This window comes from Phyllobates terribilis, unplaced genomic scaffold (assembly GCF_046119375.1).
Source record: "Phyllobates terribilis strain yellow unplaced genomic scaffold, ASM4611937v1 Scaffold_249__1_contigs__length_2872098, whole genome shotgun sequence".
NCBI classification, from domain to species: Eukaryota; Metazoa; Chordata; class Amphibia; order Anura; family Dendrobatidae; genus Phyllobates; species Phyllobates terribilis.
Window position 1 is genome coordinate 1299626 of NW_027363009.1, and position 25301 is coordinate 1324926.

At 43.9% G+C, this 25301-nt stretch overlaps 18 non-coding genes across 18 annotated transcripts; all 18 read right to left on the minus strand.

The window, feature by feature from the left end:
- Positions 1–265: 265 nt before the first annotated feature.
- Positions 266–456, minus strand: LOC141217886 (U2 spliceosomal RNA). The gene has a single exon (XR_012286656.1). It is a non-coding gene; the product is annotated as a U2 spliceosomal RNA (small nuclear RNA).
- Positions 457–1576: 1120 nt separating this feature from the next.
- On the minus strand, positions 1577–1767 carry LOC141217887 (U2 spliceosomal RNA). Its single transcript, XR_012286657.1, has one exon. It is a non-coding gene; the product is annotated as a U2 spliceosomal RNA (small nuclear RNA).
- Positions 1768–2887: 1120 nt separating this feature from the next.
- LOC141217888 (U2 spliceosomal RNA) lies at positions 2888–3078 on the minus strand. Its single transcript, XR_012286658.1, has one exon. It is a non-coding gene; the product is annotated as a U2 spliceosomal RNA (small nuclear RNA).
- Positions 3079–4198: 1120 nt separating this feature from the next.
- On the minus strand, positions 4199–4389 carry LOC141217889 (U2 spliceosomal RNA). The gene has a single exon (XR_012286660.1). It is a non-coding gene; the product is annotated as a U2 spliceosomal RNA (small nuclear RNA).
- A 1122-nt stretch (positions 4390–5511) lies between these two features.
- On the minus strand, positions 5512–5702 carry LOC141217890 (U2 spliceosomal RNA). Its single transcript, XR_012286661.1, has one exon. It is a non-coding gene; the product is annotated as a U2 spliceosomal RNA (small nuclear RNA).
- Positions 5703–6805: 1103 nt separating this feature from the next.
- On the minus strand, positions 6806–6996 carry LOC141217891 (U2 spliceosomal RNA). The gene has a single exon (XR_012286662.1). It is a non-coding gene; the product is annotated as a U2 spliceosomal RNA (small nuclear RNA).
- Positions 6997–8111: 1115 nt separating this feature from the next.
- On the minus strand, positions 8112–8302 carry LOC141218083 (U2 spliceosomal RNA). The gene has a single exon (XR_012286846.1). It is a non-coding gene; the product is annotated as a U2 spliceosomal RNA (small nuclear RNA).
- A 1118-nt stretch (positions 8303–9420) lies between these two features.
- LOC141217892 (U2 spliceosomal RNA) lies at positions 9421–9611 on the minus strand. Its single transcript, XR_012286663.1, has one exon. It is a non-coding gene; the product is annotated as a U2 spliceosomal RNA (small nuclear RNA).
- Positions 9612–10731: 1120 nt separating this feature from the next.
- On the minus strand, positions 10732–10922 carry LOC141217894 (U2 spliceosomal RNA). Its single transcript, XR_012286665.1, has one exon. It is a non-coding gene; the product is annotated as a U2 spliceosomal RNA (small nuclear RNA).
- A 1119-nt stretch (positions 10923–12041) lies between these two features.
- On the minus strand, positions 12042–12232 carry LOC141218289 (U2 spliceosomal RNA). The gene has a single exon (XR_012287043.1). It is a non-coding gene; the product is annotated as a U2 spliceosomal RNA (small nuclear RNA).
- A 1120-nt stretch (positions 12233–13352) lies between these two features.
- On the minus strand, positions 13353–13543 carry LOC141217896 (U2 spliceosomal RNA). The gene has a single exon (XR_012286666.1). It is a non-coding gene; the product is annotated as a U2 spliceosomal RNA (small nuclear RNA).
- A 1119-nt stretch (positions 13544–14662) lies between these two features.
- LOC141218240 (U2 spliceosomal RNA) lies at positions 14663–14853 on the minus strand. The gene has a single exon (XR_012286993.1). It is a non-coding gene; the product is annotated as a U2 spliceosomal RNA (small nuclear RNA).
- A 1122-nt stretch (positions 14854–15975) lies between these two features.
- On the minus strand, positions 15976–16166 carry LOC141217897 (U2 spliceosomal RNA). Its single transcript, XR_012286667.1, has one exon. It is a non-coding gene; the product is annotated as a U2 spliceosomal RNA (small nuclear RNA).
- A 1121-nt stretch (positions 16167–17287) lies between these two features.
- Positions 17288–17478, minus strand: LOC141217898 (U2 spliceosomal RNA). Its single transcript, XR_012286668.1, has one exon. It is a non-coding gene; the product is annotated as a U2 spliceosomal RNA (small nuclear RNA).
- Positions 17479–18596: 1118 nt separating this feature from the next.
- LOC141217899 (U2 spliceosomal RNA) lies at positions 18597–18787 on the minus strand. The gene has a single exon (XR_012286669.1). It is a non-coding gene; the product is annotated as a U2 spliceosomal RNA (small nuclear RNA).
- A 1120-nt stretch (positions 18788–19907) lies between these two features.
- On the minus strand, positions 19908–20098 carry LOC141217901 (U2 spliceosomal RNA). Its single transcript, XR_012286671.1, has one exon. It is a non-coding gene; the product is annotated as a U2 spliceosomal RNA (small nuclear RNA).
- Positions 20099–21217: 1119 nt separating this feature from the next.
- LOC141217902 (U2 spliceosomal RNA) lies at positions 21218–21408 on the minus strand. The gene has a single exon (XR_012286672.1). It is a non-coding gene; the product is annotated as a U2 spliceosomal RNA (small nuclear RNA).
- A 1119-nt stretch (positions 21409–22527) lies between these two features.
- LOC141218354 (U2 spliceosomal RNA) lies at positions 22528–22716 on the minus strand. The gene has a single exon (XR_012287104.1). It is a non-coding gene; the product is annotated as a U2 spliceosomal RNA (small nuclear RNA).
- Between the last annotated feature and the right edge of the window lie 2585 nt (positions 22717–25301).

A 25301-nucleotide genomic window follows, 5' to 3' on the forward strand; every position in this document is an offset into this window, starting at 1 on the left:
ATGTCTGTTTATCCAAAAGGAAGTATAGAGGGAGAGCTAGATAGATAGCATTGCATTACATTACATTACATGGCAATGCAATGCACAGTTGCTGAAGTTGAACCAAAATGAGCTTGTCATCTGGCTTCTGCAACTTTTAACATGAAAAATCCAATGAGGAGAAGAAAAGCAAAGCCAAAGAGTCCATCCCAAAATCCGACAAACAAGCAAAATGAACAAAAAGCATTGAATTCAATTCTTTCTGATTTTAGAAACTGCATTAAAGAAGGGGTGCACCGGTCCTGGAGATACTGCAATACCAGGTCAATGCGTGGAGTGGACAGAGCAAGCTCTTTTTCCATCTCCCTGTTCTAAAAATCCATTTAATATATGGTCCCCAGATAGGGGACGTATCAGATATTAAACTGATAAGAACAGATACTACACTTGATCTTAGCCAAAAGGCCGAGAAGCGATAACCAGAATTGGTTTCCGACTACGGTGCCACCCAAGGATTCTGAAAAGTCCATTTGTGGAGATGGCCACCTGGACTCCCGTTAAGAAGACATGCTGTCAACCTCTAGATCCCTCACATGCCTGCACTTTTCGGCTTGCTGCTGCTGCAATCCACGCGTTTTAGATCTGCATAACTCCACCTCTTTTAGCACAGTACCCTCAACCCCCGGCTGTTCCCACCCGCCTCAACACCGTTGGAAGGGAGGAGAACCAATTAAGGCGGGGGGGGGGTGGAACGAGCAGCTGTCTACCCTTAGCAGGAGGGTTGCTGATTAATTAACTCTCCTGCTGCTGCTGCTGCTGGCTGTCCAGCAGCAGACTGAAGGTGGCTGCTGCTGTGCGCAGGTATATAAAGGCTCAGAGCCTATTATGACACGCGCAGCCAGCGTTCCATTGCCACATTCCGTCTACTGCAGGCGGGATACCTGGATGGCTGAATGTCACTGAGAAGCTCACAGAGACCGCCATAAGCAACAGTTTAAAAGAATGCCACAGACTAATCAACCAAACTTTTTGGGTTGGTTTCTCTTTTATAGTCTGCAGGCATTAAATGAAAGAAGTCAGTGTTCCAGCAGAGGGAGACAACGTTTCAGAAAAGGCATTGTAGCAAACCAAAAAAGAAATTTTAAGCGCAGCAGAGTAACCAGCTCACATACCTGTTAGCTCAGGTGAGTTTAAAAGGCTGCTGTTGATAACAAGGGCATTTGCTAAATAGATGGTGTGTGTGCAACAATATACTGAAAGGTCAATTATATTGTGCAGCTTATCTCACCACCTGTAGTTATTTAGGTGAAAGCTCCAAAATGCTTGCCTAATATGTCTGTTTATCCAAAAGGAAGTATAGAGGGAGAGCTAGATAGATAGCATTGCATTACATTACATTACATGGCAATGCAATGCACAGTTGCTGAAGTTGAACCAAAATGAGCTTGTCATCTGGCTTCTGCAACTTTTAACATGAAAAATCCAATGAGGAGAAGAAAAGCAAAGCCAAAGAGTCCATCCCAAAATCCGACAAACAAGCAAAATGAACAAAAAGCATTGAATTCAATTCTTTCTGATTTTAGAAACTGCATTAAAGAAGGGGTGCACCGGTCCTGGAGATACTGCAATACCAGGTCAATGCGTGGAGTGGACAGAGCAAGCTCTTTTTCCATCTCCCTGTTCTAAAAATCCATTTAATATATGGTCCCCAGATAGGGGACGTATCAGATATTAAACTGATAAGAACAGATACTACACTTGATCTTAGCCAAAAGGCCGAGAAGCGATAACCAGAATTGGTTTCCGACTACGGTGCCACCCAAGGATTCTGAAAAGTCCATTTGTGGAGATGGCCACCTGGACTCCCGTTAAGAAGACATGCTGTCAACCTCTAGATCCCTCACATGCCTGCACTTTTCGGCTTGCTGCTGCTGCAATCCACGCGTTTTAGATCTGCATAACTCCACCTCTTTTAGCACAGTACCCTCAACCCCCGGCTGTTCCCACCCGCCTCAACACCGTTGGAAGGGAGGAGAACCAATTAAGGCGGGGGGGGGGTGGAACGAGCAGCTGTCTACCCTTAGCAGGAGGGTTGCTGATTAATTACCTCTCCTGCTGCTGCTGCTGCTGGCTGTCCAGCAGCAGACTGAAGGTGGCTGCTGCTGTGCGCAGGTATATAAAGGCTCAGAGCCTATTATGACACGCGCAGCCAGCGTTCCATTGCCACATTCCGTCTACTGCAGGCGGGATACCTGGATGGCTGAATGTCACTGAGAAGCTCACAGAGACCGCCATAAGCAACAGTTTAAAAGAATGCCACAGACTAATCAACCAAACTTTTTGGGTTGGTTTCTCTTTTATAGTCTGCAGGCATTAAATGAAAGAAGTCAGTGTTCCAGCAGAGGGAGACAACGTTTCAGAAAAGGCATTGTAGCAAACCAAAAAAGAAATTTTAAGCGCAGCAGAGTAACCAGCTCACATACCTGTTAGCTCAGGTGAGTTTAAAAGGCTGCTGTTGATAACAAGGGCATTTGCTAAATAGATGGTGTGTGTGCAACAATATACTGAAAGGTCAATTATATTGTGCAGCTTATCTCACCACCTGTAGTTATTTAGGTGGAAGCTCCAAAATGCTTGCCTAATATGTCTGTTTATCCAAAAGGAAGTATAGAGGGAGAGCTAGATAGATAGCATTGCATTACATTACATTACATGGCAATGCAATGCACAGTTGCTGAAGTTGAACCAAAATGAGCTTGTCATCTGGCTTCTGCAACTTTTAACATGAAAAATCCAATGAGGAGAAGAAAAGCAAAGCCAAAGAGTCCATCCCAAAATCCGACAAACAAGCAAAATGAACAAAAAGCATTGAATTCAATTCTTTCTGATTTTAGAAACTGCATTAAAGAAGGGGTGCACCGGTCCTGGAGATACTGCAATACCAGGTCAATGCGTGGAGTGGACAGAGCAAGCTCTTTTTCCATCTCCCTGTTCTAAAAATCCATTTAATATATGGTCCCCAGATAGGGGACGTATCAGATATTAAACTGATAAGAACAGATACTACACTTGATCTTAGCCAAAAGGCCGAGAAGCGATAACCAGAATTGGTTTCCGACTACGGTGCCACCCAAGGATTCTGAAAAGTCCATTTGTGGAGATGGCCACCTGGACTCCCGCTAAGAAGACATGCTGTCAACCTCTAGATCCCTCACATGCCTGCACTTTTCGGCTTGCTGCTGCTGCAATCCACGCGTTTTAGATCTGTATAACTCCACCTCTTTTAGCACAGTACCCTCAACCCCCGGCTGTTCCCACCCGCCTCAACACCGTTGGAAGGGAGGAGGACCAATTAAGGCGGGGGGGGGGTGGAACGAGCAGCTGTCTACCCTTAGCAGGAGGGTTGCTGATTAATTACCTCTCCTGCTGCTGCTGCTGCTGGCTGTCCAGCAGCAGACTGAAGGTGGCTGCTGCTGTGCGCAGGTATATAAAGGCTCAGAGCCTATTATGACACGCGCAGCCAGCGTTCCATTGCCACATTCCATCTACTGCAGGCGGGATACCTGGATGGCTGAATGTCACTGAGAAGCTCACAGAGACCGCCATAAGCAACAGTTTAAAAGAATGCCACAGACTAATCAACCAAACTTTTTGGGTTGGTTTCTCTTTTATAGTCTGCAGGCATTAAATGAAAGAAGTCAGTGTTCCAGCAGAGGGAGACAACGTTTCAGAAAAGGCATTGTAGCAAACCAAACAAGAAATTTTAAGCGCAGCAGAGTAACCAGCTCACATACCTGTTAGCTCAGGTGAGTTTAAAAGGCTGCTGTTGATAACAAGGGCATTTGCTAAATAGATGGTGTGTGTGCAACAATATACTGAAAGGTCAATTATATTGTGCAGCTTATCTCACCACCTGTAGTTATTTAGGTGAAAGCTCCAAAATGCTTGCCTAATATGTCTGTTTATCCAAAAGGAAGTATAGAGGGTGAGCTAGATAGATAGCATTGCATTACATTACATTACATGGCAATGCAATGCACAGTTGCTGAAGTTGAACCAAAATGAGCTTGTCATCTGGCTTCTGCAACTTTTAACATGAAAAATCCAATGAGGAGAAGAAAAGCAAAGCCAAAGAGTCCATCCCAAAATCCGACAAACAAGCAAAATGAACAAAAAGCATTGAATTCAATTCTTTCTGATTTTAGAAACTGCATTAAAGAAGGGGTGCACCGGTCCTGGAGATACTGCAATACCAGGTCAATGCGTGGAGTGGACAGAGCAAGCTCTTTTTCCATCTCCCTGTTCTAAAAATCCATTTAATATATGGTCCCCAGATAGGGGACGTATCAGATATTAAACTGATAAGAACAGATACTACACTTGATCTTAGCCAAAAGGCCGAGAAGCGATAACCAGAATTGGTTTCCGACTACGGTGCCACCCAAGGATTCTGAAAAGTCCATTTGTGGAGATGGCCACCTGGACTCCCGTTAAGAAGACATGCTGTCAACCTCTAGATTCCTCACATGCCTGCACTTTTCGGCTTGCTGCTGCTGCAATCCACGCGTTTTAGATCTGCATAACTCCACCTCTTTTAGCACAGTACCCTCAACCCCCGGCTGTTCCCACCCGCCTCAACACCGTTGGAAGGGAGGAGAACCAATTAAGGCGGGGGGGGGGGGTGGAACGAGCAGCTGTCTACCCTTAGCAGGAGGGTTGCTGATTAATTACCTCTCCTGCTGCTGCTGCTGCTGGCTGTCCAGCAGCAGACTGAAGGTGGCTGCTGCTGTGCGCAGGTATATAAAGGCTCAGAGCCTATTATGACACGCGCAGCCAGCGTTCCATTGCCACATTCCGTCTACTGCAGGCGGGATACCTGGATGGCTGAATGTCACTGAGAAGCTCACAGAGACCGCCATAAGCAACAGTTTAAAAGAATGCCACAGACTAATCAACCAAACTTTTTGGGTTGGTTTCTCTTTTATAGTCTGCAGGCATTAAATGAAAGAAGTCAGTGTTCCAGCAGAGGGAGACAACGTTTCAGAAAAGGCATTGTAGCAAACCAAAAAAGAAATTTTAAGCGCAGCAGAGTAACCAGCTCACATACCTGTTAGCTCAGGTGAGTTTAAAAGGCTGCTGTTGATAACAAGGGCATTTGCTAAATAGATGGTGTGTGTGCAACAATATACTGAAAGGTCAATTATATTGTGCAGCTTATCTCACCACCTGTAGTTATTTAGGTGAAAGCTCCAAAATGCTTGCCTAATATGTCTGTTTATCCAAAAGGAAGTATAGAGGGAGAGCTAGATAGATAGCATTGCATTACATTACATTACATGGCAATGCAATGCACAGTTGCTGAAGTTGAACCAAAATGAGCTTGTCATCTGGCTTCTGCAACTTTTAACATGAAAAATCCAATGAGGAGAAGAAAAGCAAAGCCAAAGAGTCCATCCCAAAATCCGACAAACAAGCAAAATGAACAAAAAGCATTGAATTCAATTCTTTCTGATTTTAGAAACTGCATTAAAGAAGGGGTGCACCGGTCCTGGAGATACTGCAATACCAGGTCAATGCGTGGAGTGGACAGAGCAAGCTCTTTTTCCATCTCCCTGTTCTAAAAATCCATTTAATATATGGTCCCCAGATAGGGGACGTATCAGATATTAAACTGATAAGAACAGATACTACACTTGATCTTAGCCAAAAGGCCGAGAAGCGATAACCAGAATTGGTTTCCGACTACGGTGCCACCCAAGGATTCTGAAAAGTCCATTTGTAGAGATGGCCACCTGGACTCCCGTTAAGAAGACATGCTGTCAACCTCTAGATCCCTCACATGCCTGCACTTTTCGGCTTGCTGCTGCTGCAATCCACGCGTTTTAGATCTGCATAACTCCACCTCTTTTAGCACAGTACCCTCAACCCCCGGTTGTTCCCACCCGCCTCAACACCGTTGGAAGGGAGGAGAACCAATTAAGGCGGGGGGGGGTGGAACGAGCAGCTGTCTACCCTTAGCAGGAGGGTTGCTGATTAATTACCTCTCCTGCTGCTGCTGCTGCTGGCTGTCCAGCAGCAGACTGAAGGTGGCTGCTGCTGTGCGCAGGTATATAAAGACTCAGAGCCTATTATGACACGCGCAGCCAGCGTTCCATTGCCACATTCCGTCTACTGCAGGCGGGATACCTGGATGGCTGAATGTCACTGAGAAGCTCACAGAGACCGCCATAAGCAACAGTTTAAAAGAATGCCACAGACTAATCAACCAAACTTTTTGGGTTGGTTTCTCTTTTATAGTCTGCAGGCATTAAAAGAAAGAAGTCAGTGTTCCAGCAGAGGGAGACAACGTTTCAGAAAAGGCATTGTAGCAAACCAAAAAAGAAATTTTAAGCGCAGCAGAGTAACCAGCTCACATACCTGTTAGCTCAGGTGAGTTTAAAAGGCTGCTGTTGATAACAAGGGCATTTGCTAAATAGATGGTGTGTGTGCAACAATATACTGAAAGGTCAATTATATTGTGCAGCTTATCTCACCACCTGTAGTTATTTAGGTGAAAGCTCCAAAATGCTTGCCTAATATGTCTGTTTATCCAAAAGGAAGTATAGATAGCATTGCATTACATTACATTACATGGCAATGCAATGCACAGTTGCTGAAGTTGAACCAAAATGAGCTTGTCATCTGGCTTCTGCAACTTTTAACATGAAAAATCCAATGAGGAGAAGAAAAGCAAAGCCAAAGAGTCCATCCCAAAATCCGACAAACAAGCAAAATGAACAAAAAGCATTGAATTCAATTCTTTCTGATTTTAGAAACTGCATTAAAGAAGGGGTGCACCGGTCCTGGAGATACTGCAATACCAGGTCAATGCGTGGAGTGGACAGAGCAAGCTCTTTTTCCATCTCCCTGTTCTAAAAATCCATTTAATATATGGTCCCCAGATAGGGGACGTATCAGATATTAAACTGATAAGAACAGATACTACACTTGATCTTAGCCAAAAGGCCGAGAAGCGATAACCAGAATTGGTTTCCGACTACGGTGCCACCCAAGGATTCTGAAAAGTCCATTTGTGGAGATGGCCACCTGGACTCCCGTTAAGAAGACATGCTGTCAACCTCTAGATCCCTCACATGCCTGCACTTTTCGGCTTGCTGCTGCTGCAATCCACGCGTTTTAGATCTGCATAACTCCACCTCTTTTAGCACAGTACCCTCAACCCCCGGCTGTTCCCACCCGCCTCAACACCGTTGGAAGGGAGGAGAACCAATTAAGGCGGGGGGGGGGGTGGAACGAGCAGCTGTCTACCCTTAGCAGGAGGGTTGCTGATTAATTACCTCTCCTGCTGCTGCTGGCTGTCCAGCAGCAGACTGAAGGTGGCTGCTGCTGTGCGCAGGTATATAAAGGCTCAGAGCCTATTATGACACGCGCAGCCAGCGTTCCATTGCCACATTCCGTCTACTGCAGGCGGGATACCTGGATGGCTGAATGTCACTGAGAAGCTCACAGAGACCGCCATAAGCAACAGTTTAAAAGAATGCCACAGACTAATCAACCAAACTTTTTGGGTTGGTTTCTCTTTTATAGTCTGCAGGCATTAAATGAAAGAAGTCAGTGTTCCAGCAGAGGGAGACAACGTTTCAGAAAAGGCATTGTAGCAAACCAAAAAAGAAATTTTAAGCGCAGCAGAGTAACCAGCTCACATACCTGTTAGCTCAGGTGAGTTTAAAAGGCTGCTGTTGATAACAAGGGCATTTGCTAAATAGATGGTGTGTGTGCAACAATATACTGAAAGGTCAATTATATTGTGCAGCTTATCTCACCACCTGTAGTTATTTAGGTGAAAGCTCCAAAATGCTTGCCTAATATGTCTGTTTATCCAAAAGGAAGTATAGAGGGAGAGCTAGATAGATAGCATTGCATTACATTACATTACATGGCAATGCAATGCACAGTTGCTGAAGTTGAACCAAAATGAGCTTGTCATCTGGCTTCTGCAACTTTTAACATGAAAAATCCAATGAGGAGAAGAAAAGCAAAGCCAAAGAGTCCATCCCAAAATCCGACAAACAAGCAAAATGAACAAAAAGCATTGAATTCAATTCTTTCTGATTTTAGAAACTGCATTAAAGAAGGGGTGCATCGGTCCTGGAGATACTGCAATACCAGGTCAATGCGTGGAGTGGACAGAGCAAGCTCTTTTTCCATCTCCCTGTTCTAAAAATCCATTTAATATATGGTCCCCAGATAGGGGACGTATCAGATATTAAACTGATAAGAACAGATACTACACTTGATCTTAGCCAAAAGGCCGAGAAGCGATAACCAGAATTGGTTTCCGACTACGGTGCCACCCAAGGATTCTGAAAAGTCCATTTGTGGAGATGGCCACCTGGACTCCCGTTAAGAAGACATGCTGTCAACCTCTAGATCCCTCACATGCCTGCACTTTTCGGCTTGCTGCTGCTGCAATCCACGCGTTTTAGATCTGCATAACTCCACCTCTTTTAGCACAGTACCCTCAACCCCCGGCTGTTCCCACCCGCCTCAACACCGTTGGAAGGGAGGAGAACCAATTAAGGCGGGGGTGGGGGTGGAGCGAGCAGCTGTCTACCCTTAGCAGGAGGGTTGCTGATTAATTACCTCTCCTGCTGCTGCTGCTGGCTGTCCAGCAGCAGACTGAAGGTGGCTGCTGCTGTGCGCAGGTATATAAAGGCTCAGAGCCTATTATGACACGCGCAGCCAGCGTTCCATTGCCACATTCCGTCTACTGCAGGCGGGATACCTGGATGGCTGAATGTCACTGAGAAGCTCACAGAGACCGCCATAAGCAACAGTTTAAAAGAATGCCACAGACTAATCAACCAAACTTTTTGGGTTGGTTTCTCTTTTATAGTCTGCAGGCATTAAATGAAAGAAGTCAGTGTTCCAGCAGAGGGAGACAATGTTTCAGAAAAGGCATTGTAGCAAACCAAAAAATAAATTTTAAGCGCAGCAGAGTAACCAGCTCACATACCTGTTAGCTCAGGTGAGTTTAAAAGGCTGCTGTTGATAACAAGGGCATTTGCTAAATAGATGGTGTGTGTGCAACAATATACTGAAAGGTCAATTATATTGTGCAGCTTATCTCACCACCTGTAGTTATTTAGGTGAAAGCTCCAAAATGCTTGCCTAATATGTCTGTTTATCCAAAAGGAAGTATAGAGGGAGAGCTAGATAGATAGCATTGCATTACATTACATTACATGGCAATGCAATGCACAGTTGCTGAAGTTGAACCAAAATGAGCTTGTCATCTGGCTTCTGCAACTTTTAACATGAAAAATCCAATGAGGAGAAGAAAAGCAAAGCCAAAGAGTCCATCCCAAAATCCGACAAACAAGCAAAATGAACAAAAAGCATTGAATTCAATTCTTTCTGATTTTAGAAACTGCATTAAAGAAGGGGTGCACCGGTCCTGGAGATACTGCAATACCAGGTCAATGCGTGGAGTGGACAGAGCAAGCTCTTTTTCCATCTCCCTGTTCTAAAAATCCATTTAATATATGGTCCCCAGATAGGGGACGTATCAGATATTAAACTGATAAGAACAGATACTACACTTGATCTTAGCCAAAAGGCCGAGAAGCGATAACCAGAATTGGTTTCCGACTACGGTGCCACCCAAGGATTCTGATAAGTCCATTTGTGGAGATGGCCACCGGGACTCCCGTTAAGAAGACATGCTGTCAACCTCTAGATCCCTCACATGCCTGCACTTTTCGGCTTGCTGCTGCTGCAATCCACGCGTTTTAGTTCTGCATAACTCCACCTCTTTTAGCACAGTACCCTCAACCCCCGGCTGTTCCCACCCGCCTCAACACCGTTGGAAGGGAGGAGAACCAATTAAGGCGGGGGGGGGGTGGAACGAGCAGCTGTCTACCCTTAGCAGGAGGGTTGCTGATTAATTACCTCTCCTGCTGCTGCTGCTGCTGGCTGTCCAGCAGCAGACTGAAGGTGGCTGCTGCTGTGCGCAGGTATATAAAGGCTCAGAGCCTATTATGACACGCGCAGCCAGCGTTCCATTGCCACATTCCGTCTACTGCAGGCGGGATACCTGGATGGCTGAATGTCACTGAGAAGCTCACAGAGACCGCCATAAGCAACAGTTTAAAAGAATGCCACAGACTAATCAACCAAACTTTTTGGGTTGGTTTCTCTTTTATAGTCTGCAGGCATTAAATGAAAGAAGTCAGTGTTCCAGCAGAGGGAGACAACGTTTCAGAAAAGGCATTGTAGCAAACCAAAAAAGAAATTTTAAGCGCAGCAGAGTAACCAGCTCACATACCTGTTAGCTCAGGTTAGTTTAAAAGGCTGCTGTTGATAACAAGGGCATTTGCTAAATAGATGGTGTGTGTGCAACAATATACTGAAAGGTCAATTATATTGTGCAGCTTATCTCACCACCTGTAGTTATTTAGGTGAAAGCTCCAAAATGCTTGCCTAATATGTCTGTTTATCCAAAAGGAAGTATAGAGGGAGAGCTAGATAGATAGCATTGCATTACATTACATTACATGGCAATGCAATGCACAGTTGCTGAAGTTGAACCAAAATGAGCTTGTCATCTGGCTTCTGCAACTTTTAACATGAAAAATCCAATGAGGAGAAGAAAAGCAAAGCCAAAGAGTCCATCCCAAAATCCGACAAACAAGCAAAATGAACAAAAAGCATTGAATTCAATTCTTTCTGATTTTAGAAACTGCATTAAAGAAGGGGTGCACCGGTCCTGGAGATACTGCAATACCAGGTCAATGCGTGGAGTGGACAGAGCAAGCTCTTTTTCCATCTCCCTGTTCTAAAAATCCATTTAATATATGGTCCCCAGATAGGGGACGTATCAGATATTAAACTGATAAGAACAGATACTACACTTGATCTTAGCCAAAAGGCCGAGAAGCGATAACCAGAATTGGTTTCCGACTACGGTGCCACCCAAGGATTCTGAAAAGTCCATTTGTGGAGATGGCCACCTGGACTCCCGTTAAGAAGACATGCTGTCAACCTCTAGATCCCTCACATGCCTGCACTTTTCGGCTTGCTGCTGCTGCAATCCACGCGTTTTAGATCTGCATAACTCCACCTCTTTTAGCACAGTACCCTCAACCCCCGGCTGTTCCCACCCGCCTCAACACCGTTGGAAGGGAGGAGAACCAATTAAGGCGGGGGGAGGTGGAACGAGCAGCTGTCTTCCCTTAGCAGGAGGGTTGCTGATTAATTACCTCTCCTGCTGCTGCTGCTGCTGGCTGTCCAGCAGCAGACTGAAGGTGGCTGCTGCTGTGCGCAGGTATATAAAGGCTCAGAGCCTATTATGACACGCGCAGCCAGCGTTCCATTGCCACATTCCGTCTACTGCAGGCGGGATACCTGGATGGCTGAATGTCACTGAGAAGCTCACAGAGACCGCCATAAGCAACAGTTTAAAAGAATGCCACAGACTAATCAACCAAACTTTTTGGGTTGGTTTCTCTTTTATAGTCTGCAGGCATTAAATGAAAGAAGTCAGTGTTCCAGCAGAGGGAGACAACGTTTCAGAAAAGGCATTGTAGCAAACCAAAAAAGAAATTTTAAGCGCAGCAGAGTAACCAGCTCAAATACCTGTTAGCTCAGGTGAGTTTAAAAGGCTGCTGTTGATAACAAGGGCATTTGCTAAATAGATGGTGTGTGTGCAACAATATACTGAAAGGTCAATTATATTGTGCAGCTTATCTCACCACCTGTAGTTATTTAGGTGAAAGCTCCAAAATGCTTGCCTAATATGTCTGTTTATCCAAAAGGAAGTATAGAGGGAGAGCTAGATAGATAGCATTGCATTACATTACATTACATGGCAATGCAATGCACAGTTGCTGAAGTTGAACCAAAATGAGCTTGTCATCTGGCTTCTGCAACTTTTAACATGAAAAATCCAATGAGGAGAAGAAAAGCAAAGCCAAAGAGTCCATCCCAAAATCCGACAAACAAGCAAAATGAACAAAAAGCATTGAATTCAATTCTTTCTGATTTTAGAAACTGCATTAAAGAAGGGGTGCACCGGTCCTGGAGATACTGCAATACCAGGTCAATGCGTGGAGTGGACAGAGCAACCTCTTTTTCCATCTCCCTGTTCTAAAAATCCATTTAATATATGGTCCCCAGATAGGGGACGTATCAGATATTAAACTGATAAGAACAGATACTACACTTGATCTTAGCCAAAAGGCCGAGAAGCGATAACCAGAATTGGTTTCCGACTACGGTGCCACCCAAGGATTCTGAAAAGTCCATTTGTGGAGATGGCCACCTGGACTCCCGTTAAGAAGACATGCTGTCAACCTCTAGATCCCTCACATGCCTGCACTTTTCGGCTTGCTGCTGCTGCAATCCACGCGTTTTAGATCTGCATAACTCCACCTCTTTTAGCACAGTACCCTCAACCCTCGGCTGTTCCCACCCGCCTCAACACCGTTGGAAGGGAGGAGAACCAATTAAGGCGGGGGGGGGGTGGAACGAGCAGCTGTCTACCCTTAGCAGGAGGGTTGCTGATTAATTACCTCTCCTGCTGCTGCTGCTGCTGGCTGTCCAGCAGCAGACTGAAGGTGGCTGCTGCTGTGCGCAGGTATATAAAGGCTCAGAGCCTATTATGACACGCGCAGCCAGCGTTCCATTGCCACATTCCGTCTACTGCAGGCGGGATACCTGGATGGCTGAATGTCACTGAGAAGCTCACAGAGACCGCCATAAGCAACAGTTTAAAAGAATGCCACAGACTAATCAACCAAACTTTTTGGGTTGGTTTCTCTTTTATAGTCTGCAGGCATTAAATGAAAGAAGTCAGTGTTCCAGCAGAGGGAGACAACGTTTCAGAAAAGGCATTGTAGCAAACCAAAAAAGAAATTTTAAGCGCAGCAGAGTAACCAGCTCACATACCTGTTAGCTCAGGTGAGTTTAAAAGGCTGCTGTTGATAACAAGGGCATTTGCTAAATAGATGGTGTGTGTGCAACAATATACTGAAAGGTCAATTATATTGTGCAGCTTATCTCACCACCTGTAGTTATTTAGGTGAGAGCTCCAAAATGCTTGCCTAATATGTCTGTTTATCCAAAAGGAAGTATAGAGGGAGAGCTAGATAGATAGCATTGCATTACATTACATTACATGGCAATGCAATGCACAGTTGCTGAAGTTGAACCAAAATGAGCTTGTCATCTGGCTTCTGCAACTTTTAACATGAAAAATCCAATGAGGAGAAGAAAAGCAAAGCCAAAGAGTCCATCCCAAAATCCGACAAACAAGCAAAATGAACAAAAAGCATTGAATTCAATTCTTTCTGATTTTAGAAACTGCATTAAAGAAGGGGTGCACCGGTCCTGGAGATACTGCAATACCAGGTCAATGCGTGGAGTGGACAGAGCAAGCTCTTTTTCCATCTCCCTGTTCTAAAAATCCATTTAATATATGGTCCCCAGATAGGGGACGTATCAGATATTAAACTGATAAGAACAGATACTACACTTGATCTTAGCCAAAAGGCCGAGAAGCGATAACCAGAATTGGTTTCCGACTACGGTGCCACCCAAGGATTCTGAAAAGTCCATTTGTGGAGATGGCCACCTGGACTCCCGTTAAGAAGACATGCTGTCAACCTCTAGATCCCTCACATGCCTGCACTTTTCGGCTTGCTGCTGCTGCAATCCACGCGTTTTAGATCTGCATAACTCCACCTCTTTTAGCACAGTACCCTCAACCCCCGGCTGTTCCCACCCGCCTCAACACCGTTGGAAGGGAGGAGAACCAATTAAGGCGGGGGGGGGTGGAACGAGCAGCTGTCTACCCTTAGCAGGAGGGTTGCTGATTAATTACCTCTCCTGCTGCTGCTGCTGCTGGCTGTCCAGCAGCAGACTGAAGGTGGCTGCTGCTGTGCGAAGGTATATAAAGGCTCAGAGCCTATTATGACACGCGCAGCCAGCGTTCCATTGCCACATTCCGTCTACTGCAGGCGGGATACCTGGATGGCTGAATGTCACTGAGAAGCTCACAGAGACCGCCATAAGCAACAGTTTAAAAGAATGCCACAGACTAATCAACCAAACTTTTTGGGTTGGTTTCTCTTTTATAGTCTGCAGGCATTAAATGAAAGAAGTCAGTGTTCCAGCAGAGGGAGACAACGTTTCAGAAAAGGCATTGTAGCAAACCAAAAAAGAAATTTTAAGCGCAGCAGAGTAACCAGCTCACATACCTGTTAGCTCAGGTGAGTTTAAAAGGCTGCTGTTGATAACAAGGGCATTTGCTAAATAGATGGTGTGTGTGCAACAATATACTGAAAGGTCAATTATATTGTGCAGCTTATCTCACCACCTGTAGTTATTTAGGTGAAAGCTCCAAAATGCTTGCCTAATATGTCTGTTTATCCAAAAGGAAGTATAGAGGGAGAGCTAGATAGATAGCATTGCATTACATTACATTACATGGCAATGCAATGCACAGTTGCTGAAGTTGAACCAAAATGAGCTTGTCATCTGGCTTCTGCAACTTTTAACATGAAAAATCCAATGAGGAGAAGAAAAGCAAAGCCAAAGAGTCCATCCCAAAATCCGACAAACAAGCAAAATGAACAAAAAGCATTGAATTCAATTCTTTCTGATTTTAGAAACTGCATTAAAGAAGGGGTGCACCGGTCCTGGAGATACTGCAATACCAGGTCAATGCGTGCAGTGGACAGAGCAAGCTCTTTTTCCATCTCCCTGTTCTAAAAATCCATTTAATATATGGTCCCCAGATAGGGGACGTATCAGATATTAAACTGATAAGAACAGATACTACACTTGATCTTAGCCAAAAGGCCGAGAAGCGATAACCAGAATTGGTTTCCGACTACGGTGCCACCCAAGGATTCTGAAAAGTCCATTTGTGGAGATGGCCACCTGGACTCCCGTTAAGAAGACATGCTGTCAACCTCTAGATCCCTCACATGCCTGCACTTTTCGGCTTGCTGCTGCTGCAATCCACGCGTTTTAGATCTGCATAACTCCACCTCTTTTAGCACAGTACCCTCAACCCCCGGCTGTTCCCACCCGACTCAACACCGTTGGAAGGGAGGAGAACCAATTAAGGCGGGGAGGGGGGGTGGAACGAGCAGCTGTCTACCCTTAGCAGGAGGGTTGCTGATTAATTACCTCTCCTGCTGCTGCTGCTGCTGGCTGTCCAGCAGCAGACTGAAGGTGGCTGCTGCTGTGCGCAGGTATATAAAGGCTCAGAGCCTATTATGACACGCACAGCCAGCGTTCCATTGCCACATTCCGTCTACTGCATGCGGGATACCTGGATGGCTGAATGTCACTGAGAAGCTCACAGAGACCGCCATAAGCAACAGTTTAAAAGAATGCCACAGACTAATCAACCAAACTTTTTGGGTTGGTTTCTCTTTTATAGTCTGCAGGCATTAAATGAAAGAAGTCAGTGTTCCAGCAGAGGGAGACAACGTTTCAGAAAAGGCATTGTAGCAAACCAAAAAAGAAATTTTAAGCGCAGCAGAGTAACCAGCTCACATACCTGTTAGCTCAGGTGAGTTTAAAAGGCTGCTGTTGATAACAAGGGCATTTGCTAAATAGATGGTGTGTGTGCAACAATATACTGAAAGGTCAATTATATTGTGCAGCTTATCTCACCACCTGTAGTTATTTAGGTGAAAGCTCCAAAATGCTTGCCTAATATGTCTGTTTATCCAAAAGGAAGTATAGAGGGAGAGCTAGATAGATAGCATTGCATTACATTACATTACATGGCAATGCAATGCACAGTTGCTGAAGTTGAACCAAAATGAGCTTGTCATCTGGCTTCTGCAACTTTTAACATGAAAAATCCAATGAGGAGAAGAAAAGCAAAGCCAAAGAGTCCATCCCAAAATCCGACAAACAAGCAAAATGAACAAAAAGCATTGAATTCAATTCTTTCTGATTTTAGAAACTGCATTAAAGAAGGGGTGCACCGGTCCTGGAGATACTGCAATACCAGGTCAATGCGTGGAGTGGACAGAGCAAGCTCTTTTTCCATCTCCCTGTTCTAAAAATCCATTTAATATATGGTCCCCAGATAGGGGACGTATCAGATATTAAACTGATAAGAACAGATACTACACTTGATCTTAGCCAAAAGGCCGAGAAGCGATAACCAGAATTGGTTTCCGACTACGGTGCCACCCAAGGATTCTGAAAAGTCCATTTGTGGAGATGGCCACCTGGACTCCCGTTAAGAAGACATGCTGTCAACCTCTAGATCCCTCACATGCCTGCACTTTTCGGCTTGCTGCTGCTGCAATCCACGCGTTTTAGATCTGCATAACTCCACCTCTTTTAGCACAGTACCCTCAACCCCCGGCTGTTCCCACCCGCCTCAACACCGTTGGAAGGGAGGAGAACCAATTAAGGCGGGGGGGGGGGTGGAACGAGCAGCTGTCTACCCTTAGCAGGAGGGTTGCTGATTAATTACCTCTCCTGCTGCTGCTGCTGCTGGCTGTCCAGCAGCAGACTGAAGGTGGCTGCTGCTGTGCGCAGGTATATAAAGGCTCAGAGCCTATTATGACACGCGCAGCCAGCGTTCCATTGCCACATTCCGTCTACTGCAGGCGGGATACCTGGATGGCTGAATGTCACTGAGAAGCTCACAGAGACCGCCATAAGCAACAGTTTAAAAGAATGCCACAGACTAATCAACCAAACTTTTTGGGTTGGTTTCTCTTTTATAGTCTGCAGGCATTAAATGAAAGAAGTCAGTGTTCCAGCAGAGGGAGACAACGTTTCAGAAAAGGCATTGTAGCAAACCAAAAAAGAAATTTTAAGCGCAGCAGAGTAACCAGCTCACACACCTGTTAGCTCAGGTGAGTTTAAAAGGCTGCTGTTGATAACAAGGGCATTTGCTAAATAGATGGTGTGTGTGCAACAATATACTGAAAGGTCAATTATATTGTGCAGCTTATCTCACCACCTGTAGTTATTTAGGTGAAAGCTCGAAAATGCTTGCCTAATATGTCTGTTTATCCAAAAGGAAGTATAGAGGGAGAGCTAGATAGATAGCATTGCATTACATTACATTACATGGCAATGCAATGCACAGTTGCTGAAGTTGAACCAAAATGAGCTTGTCATCTGGCTTCTGCAACTTTTAACATGAAAAATCCAATGAGGAGAAGAAAAGCAAAGCCAAAGAGTCCATCCCAAAATCCGACAAACAAGCAAAATGAACAAAAAGCATTGAATTCAATTCTTTCTGATTTTAGAAACTGCATTAAAGAAGGGGTGCACCGGTCCTGGAGATACTGCAATACCAGGTCAATGCGTGGAGTGGACAGAGCAAGCTCTTTTTCCATCTCCCTGTTCTAAAAATCCATTTAATATATGGTCCCCAGATAGGGGACGTATCAGATATTAAACTGATAAGAACAGATACTACACTTGATCTTAGCCAAAAGGCCGAGAAGCGATAACCAGAATTGGTTTCCGATTACGGTGCCACCCAAGAATTCTGAAAAGTCCATTTGTGGAGATGGCCACCTGGACTCCCGTTAAGAAGACATGCTGTCAACCTCTAGATCCCTCACATGCCTGCACTTTTCGGCTTGCTGCTGCTGCAATCCACGCGTTTTAGATCTGCATAACTCCACCTCTTTTAGCACAGTACCCTCAACCCCCGGCTGTTCCCACCCGCCTCAACACCGTTGGAACGGAGGAGAACCAATTAAGGCGGGGGGGGTGGAACGAGCAGCTGTCTACCCTTAGCAGGAGGGTTGCTGATTAATTACCTCTCCTGCTGCTGCTGCTGCTGGCTGTCCAGCAGCAGACTGAAGGTGGCTGCTGCTGTGCGCAGGTATATAAAGGCTCAGAGCCTATTATGACACGCGCAGCCAGCGTTCCATTGCCACATTCCGTCTACTGCAGGCGGGATACCTGGATGGCTGAATGTCACTGAGAAGCTCACAGAGACCGCCATAAGCAACAGTTTAAAAGAATGCCACAGACTAATCAACCAAACTTTTTGGGTTGGTTTCTCTTTTATAATCTGCAGGCATTAAATGAAAGAAGTCAGTGTTCCAGCAGAGGGAGACAACGTTTCAGAAAAGGCATTGTAGCAAACCAAAAAAGAAATTTTAAGCGCAGCAGAGTAACCAGCTCACATACCTGTTAGCTCAGGTGAGTTTAAAAGGCTGCTGTTGATAACAAGGGCATTTGCTAAATAGATGGTGTGTGTGCAACAATATACTGAAAGGTCAATTATATTGTGCAGCTTATCTCACCACCTGTAGTTATTTAGGTGAAAGCTCCAAAATGCTTGCCTAATATGTCTGTTTATCCAAAAGGAAGTATAGAGGGAGAGCTAGATAGATAGCATTGCATTACATTACATTACATGGCAATGCAATGCACAGTTGCTGAAGTTGAACCAAAATGAGCTTGTCATCTGGCTTCTGCAACTTTTAACATGAAAAATCCAATGAGGAGAAGAAAAGCAAAGCCAAAGAGTCCATCCCAAAATCCGACAAACAAGCAAAATGAACAAAAAGCATTGAATTCAATTCTTTCTGATTTTAGAAACTGCATTAAAGAAGGGGTGCACCGGTCCTGGAGATACTGCAATACCAGGTCAATGCGTGGAGTGGACAGAGCAAGCTCTTTTTCCATCTCCCTGTTCTAAAAATCCATTTAATATATGGTCCCCAGATAGGGGACGTATCAGATATTAAACTGATAAGAACAGATACTACACTTGATCTTAGCCAAAAGGCCGAGAAGCGATAACCAGAATTGGTTTCCGACTACGGTGCCACCCAAGGATTCTGAAAAGTCCATTTGTGGAGATGGCCACCTGGACTCCCGTTAAGAAGACATGCTGTCAACCTCTAGATCCCTCACATGCCTGCACTTTTCGGCTTGCTGCTGCTGCAATCCACGCGTTTTAGATCTGCATAACTCCACCTCTTTTAGCACAGTACCCTCAACCCCCGGCTGTTCCCACCCGCCTCAACACCGTTGAAAGGGAGGAGAACCAATTAAGGCGGGGGGGGGGGGGAACGAGCAGCTGTCTACCCTTAGCAAGAGGGTTGCTGATTAATTACCTCTCCTGCTGCTGCTGCTGCTGGCTGTCCAGCAGCAGACTGAAGGTGGCTGCTGCTGTGCGCAGGTATATAAAGGCTCAGAGCCTATTATGACACGCGCAGCCAGCGTTCCATTGCCACATTCCGTCTACTGCAGGCGGGATACCTGGATGGCTGAATGTCACTGAGAAGCTCACAGAGACCGCCATAAGCAACATTTTAAAAGAATGCCACAGACTAATCAACCAAACTTTTTGGGTTGGTTTCTCTTTTATAGTCTGCAGGCATTAAATGAAAGAAGTCAGTGTTCCAGCAGAGGGAGACAACGTTTCAGAAAAGGCATTGTAGCAAACCAAAAAAGAAATTTTAAGCGCAGCAGAGTAACCAGCTCACATACCTGTTAGCTCAGGTGAGTTTAAAAGGCTGCTGTTGATAACAAGGGCATTTGCTAAATAGATGGTGTGTGTGCAACAATATACTGAAAGGTCAATTATATTGTGCAGCTTATCTCACCACCTGTAGTTATTTAGGTGAAAGCTCCAAAATGCTTGCCTAATATGTCTGTTTATCCAAAAGGAAGTATAGAGGGAGAGCTAGATAGATAGCATTGCATTACATTACATTACATGGCAATGCAATGCACAGTTGCTGAAGTTGAACCAAAATGAGCTTGTCATCTGGCTTCTGCAACTTTTAACATGAAAAATCCAATGAGGAGAAGAAAAGCAAAGCCAAAGAGTCCATCCCAAAATCCGACAAACAAGCAAAATGAACAAAAAGCATTGAATTCAATTCTTTCTGATTTTAGAAACTGCATTAAAGAAGGGGTGCACCGGTCCTGGAGATACTGCAATACCAGGTCAATGCGTGGAGTGGACAGAGCAAGCTCTTTTTCCATCTCCCTGTTCTAAAAATCCATTTAATATATGGTCCCCAGATAGGGGACGTATCAGATATTAAACTGATAAGAACAGATACTACACTTGATCTTAGCCAAAAGGCCGAGAAGCGATAACCAGAATTGGTTTCCGACTACGGTGCCACCCAAGGATTCTGAAAAGTCCATTTGTGGAGATGGCCACCTGGACTCCCGTTAAGAAGACATGCTGTCAACCTCTAGATCCCTCACATGCCTGCACTTTTCGGCTTGCTGCTGCTGCAATCCACGCGTTTTAGATCTGCATAACTCCACCTCTTTTAGCACAGTACCCTCAAAGCCCGGCTGTTCCCACCCGCCTCAACACCGTTGGAAGGGAGGAGAACCAATTAAGGCGGGGGGGGGTGGAACGAGCAGCTGTCTACCCTTAGCAGGAGGGTTGCTGATTAATTACCTCTCCTGCTGCTGCTGCTGCTGGCTGTCCAGCAGCAGACTGAAGGTGGCTGCTGCTGTGCGCAGGTATATAAAGGCTCAGAGCCTATTATGACACGCGCAGCCAGCGTTCCATTGCCACATTCCGTCTACTGCAGGCGGGATACCTGGATGGCTGAATGTCACTGAGAAGCTCACAGAGACCGCCATAAGCAACAGTTTAAAAGAATGCCACAGACTAATCAACCAAACTTTTTGGGTTGGTTTCTCTTTTATAGTCTGCAGGCATTAAATGAAAGAAGTCAGTGTTCCAGCAGAGGGAGACAACGTTTCAGAAAAGGCATTGTAGCAAACCAAAAAAGAAATTTTAAGCGCAGCAGAGTAACCAGCTCACATACCTGTTAGCTCAGGTGAGTTTAAAAGGCTGCTGTTGATAACAAGGGCATTTGCTAAATAGATGGTGTGTGTGCAACAATATACTGAAAGGTCAATTATATTGTGCAGCTTATCTCACCACCTGTAGTTATTTAGGTGAAAGCTCCAAAATGCTTGCCTAATATGTCTGTTTATCCAAAAGGAAGTATAGAGGGAGAGCTAGATAGATAGCATTGCATTACATTACATTACATGGCAATGCAATGCACAGTTGCTGAAGTTGAACCAAAATGAGCTTGTCATCTGTCTTCTGCAACTTTTAACATGAAAAATCCAATGAGGAGAAGAAAAGCAAAGCCAAAGAGTCCATCCCAAAATCCGACAAACAAGCAAAATGAACAAAAAGCATTGAATTCAATTCTTTCTGATTTTAGAAACTGCATTAAAGAAGGGGTGCACCGGTCCTGGAGATACTGCAATACCAGGTCAATGCGTGGAGTGGACAGAGCAAGCTCTTTTTCCATCTCCCTGTTCTAAAAATCCATTTAATATATGGTCCCCAGATAGGGGACGTATCAGATATTAAACTGATAAGAACAGATACTACACTTGATCTTAGCCAAAAGGCCGAGAAGCGATAACCAGAATTGGTTTCCGACTACGGTGCCACCCAAGGATTCTGAAAAGTCCATTTGTGGAGATGGCCACCTGGACTCCCGTTAAGAAGACATGCTGTCAACCTCTACATCCCTCACATGCCTGCACTTTTCGGCTTGCTGCTGCTGCAATCCACGCGTTTTAGATCTGCATAACTCCACCTCTTTTAGCACAGTACCCTCAACCCCCGGCTGTTCCCACCCGCCTCAACACCGTTGGAAGGGAGGAGAACCAATTAAGGCGGGGGGGGGTGGAACGAGCAGCTGTCTACCCTTAGCAGGAGGGTTGCTGATTAATTACCTCTCCTGCTGCTGCTGCTGCTGGCTGTCCAGCAGCAGACTGAAGGTGGCTGCTGCTGTGCGCAGGTATATAAAGGCTCAGAGCCTATTATGACACGCGCAGCCAGCGTTCCATTGCCACATTCCGTCTACTGCAGGCGGGATACCTGGATGGCTGAATGTCACTGAGAAGCTCACAGAGACCGCCATAAGCAACAGTTTAAAAGAATGCCACAGACTAATCAACCAAACTCTTTGGGTTGGTTTCTCTTTTATAGTCTGCAGGCATTAAATGAAAGAAGTCAGTGTTCCAGCAGAGGGAGACAACGTTTCAGAAAAGGCATTGTAGCAAACCAAAAAAGAAATTTTAAGCGCAGCAGAGTAACCAGCTCACATACCTGTTAGCTCAGGTGAGTTTAAAAGGCTGCTGTTGATAACAAGGGCATTTGCTAAATAGATGGTGTGTGTGCAACAATATACTGAAAGGTCAATTATATTGTGCAGCTTATCTCACCACCTGTAGTTATTTAGGTGAAAGCTCCAAAATGCTTGCCTAATATGTCTGTTTATCCAAAAGGAAGTATAGAGGGAGAGCTAGATAGATAGCATTGCATTACATTACATTACATGGCAATGCAATGCACAGTTGCTGAAGTTGAACCAAAATGAGCTTGTCATCTGGCTTCTGCAACCTTTAACATGAAAAATCCAATGAGGAGAAGAAAAGCAAAGCCAAAGAGTCCATCCCAAAATCCGACAAACAAGCAAAATGAACAAAAAGCATTGAATTCAATTCTTTCTGATTTTAGAAACTGCATTAAAGAAGGGGTGCACCGGTCCTGGAGATACTGCAATACCAGGTCAATGCGTGGAGTGGACAGAGCAAGCTCTTTTTCCATCTCCCTGTTCTAAAAATCCATTTAATATATGGTCCCCAGATAGGGGACGTATCAGATATTAAACTGATAAGAACAGATAAGGTTTCAACGCAATTTTATTGATTCAAAAGTATATTTACAAAGGTTTTAAAAAAGAACATTTATAACATTACAATAAAATGATAAAACATGATAATAATCAATTCAAGTTTTTTGTAAAAACACAATTTACCATCATAAAACCATTGTAACAATTAAGAATATCATAATTACAGATGTACTTGGGTTTATTTAATTACCACTAATTGTGTTCCATAATTGTACACACCACATAGAAGCCGCTTCTTTTGCTCCATACAGTTTTTTATCTCTGAGATAGTAAATATACATTTCACTTAAAGCAATTTTTATACAGTCTGTTGAATCAATATGATCATGTTTGAAGAGTAAAATATTTCTAACTTTCCACATGGCATTTTTAAAACAATTAATAATAATCCAGGCAACTCGGAATTGTTTAAAATTTGGACACTTAAAAAGACCATAAAAGACATAAAAGTGATTAAAATCTTTCAGGCCACATGCCCATTTTAAAAGTGGGCCTACCTTTCTCCAAACCTCCTGTGCAAAAGGACAATTCCAAAAGAGATGCAATACAGACTCACTTTCCCCGCATATATCTCTTGGACATTTGGCTCTCGCCACCAGCCCCCGCCTATGTTGAAACTCACGGGTAGGGAGGCACTGGTGGACGATAGCCCAGGCAAGGTCCTTGTGTACATTTGCAAGATATTTCCCGTACACATTTCGCCACACCGTTTTGGACCTTGCCTGTGAAAAATTGGAGACAGGAATTGTGTCCTCAGAGTGTCTGCAAGCAATAGATACCTTCCTTTGGTCCCCCAATATATCAGGCTCCAATTCCTGGAGACCTAAAAGCCTGACCGTTTTCTCAAGTATCACATACTGTTTAGGTGGGCACAGGAGCACAGGAGAACTTAAAGGTAGGCTAAACCACCTTTTAAAAATCATTCCTGCTGCATATTTTAAAAAATAACTAAAAATGCCATCAGATTTAAAAACCTTAAAACAGAAGCAGAAATACTTTATATGGAAAAAGGTAAAAAAATTGGGTACATCTTTACCACCATTAGATTTACATTTGTACATCAGATCTCTTTTTAACTTTTCCATTTTTGAACCCCATAAAAACATAAAAACAATTCTTGTTACTTTCTTGATTTGTAAATTGGAAGGGGGAAACACCATTGCAACATACAACATAATGGGAATTAAAACGGCTTTAATAATTAAAATTTTACCTTCCATACTAAGGTTCCTTAAATTCCACAATGAGATCTTTTTTTCAATTTTATCCATTGCAGAGTCCCAGTTAGGGTCCCCCTCATTGTCTTGGTTAAAAATAATTCCTAAAATTTTTATGTGATTTTTCTGTATCACTATCCCAGGGGTCAAAGAGGAGTCCCATCCCCCCACATTAAAACAGTCACATTTATCTATATTTAATTTAAAACCTGAGGCTTCACAGAAAAATTGTGTGTTTCTCAATACCCTCCTCAGTGATGTGGAATCTGGACATAGTATGGTAACATCATCCATGTAACTTAGGGCTTTAAGTTGCATACCCCTACTCCCGGGAATAGGTACCCCTTTAATTACTTTATCTTTTCTCAGTATGGTTAATAGTGGTTCCATAACACAGATAAAGAGCAGTGGTGAGAGAGGGCACCCTTGTTTCACCCCTGATAATAGAGGAACCCCCTTCGTTAAAAACCCATTTACAGAAATTTGACTAAAACAAGAATGATATAAAAGCATAATGCGGGTTAAAATTTTCTCTGGAAACGCCATTTTTTTAAGAACCATAAAAAGAAATTCATGCGATACCCTGTCAAAAGCTTTTTCAAAGTCTAAGGATAAAATAGCAAGGTTTTGACTTCTCTCTTTTGAATACCATATGGTATCCCTAATTATGTTGAGGGACTCAGCTATGGTTCTTCCGGGAACACCACATACCTGGTTAGGGTGAATTAATTTGGCTATAAAGGGTTTTAAACGGACTGCAATAAGTTTAGCTAAAATTTTATAATCAAGGTTTAAAAGCGTAATAGGCCGCCAGTTTTTAAGTTGGCTCCTATCCCCTTTTTTATATATTAAAGATACCAGACCTCTCCTCCAAGATGGGGGTAATTTATTAGTATTAAAAGCTTCTTTAAACAATAAAAACATATCGTTCTTTAAAATTCCCCAAAAAGTCAGATAAAACTCAATCGGTAGACCGTCTTCCCCAGGGGCTTTCCCACTGGAGTAACTTTTAAAAATCTGTAAAAGTTCCTCACTGGTGAGATCCCTAGATAAAATACCCTGGTCTAAAATATCTAACTTAAAATCAAGGGAATTAATAGCATACTCTAAAAAGGATGGATCTATAACTTTAGTGTTAAAAAGAAGTTGATAAAAATTAAAAGCTTTTCCTAACATACCCTAAATATCATTTTCACCTTCAAGATTTAGGATTGCATCCCTCCTCCCCATTACCTTTTTGAAGAAGAATTGGGAGCATTTCTCTCCTTCCTCCAGGTGATGTACATGGGAGTTAAAAATTATTTGTTTTCCTTTTTTATTAAGAGCATTTTTTATTTCAGACTTAAGATTTGCAATATCATCATCCACATCAATACCAACTTCTTTTAGTTTA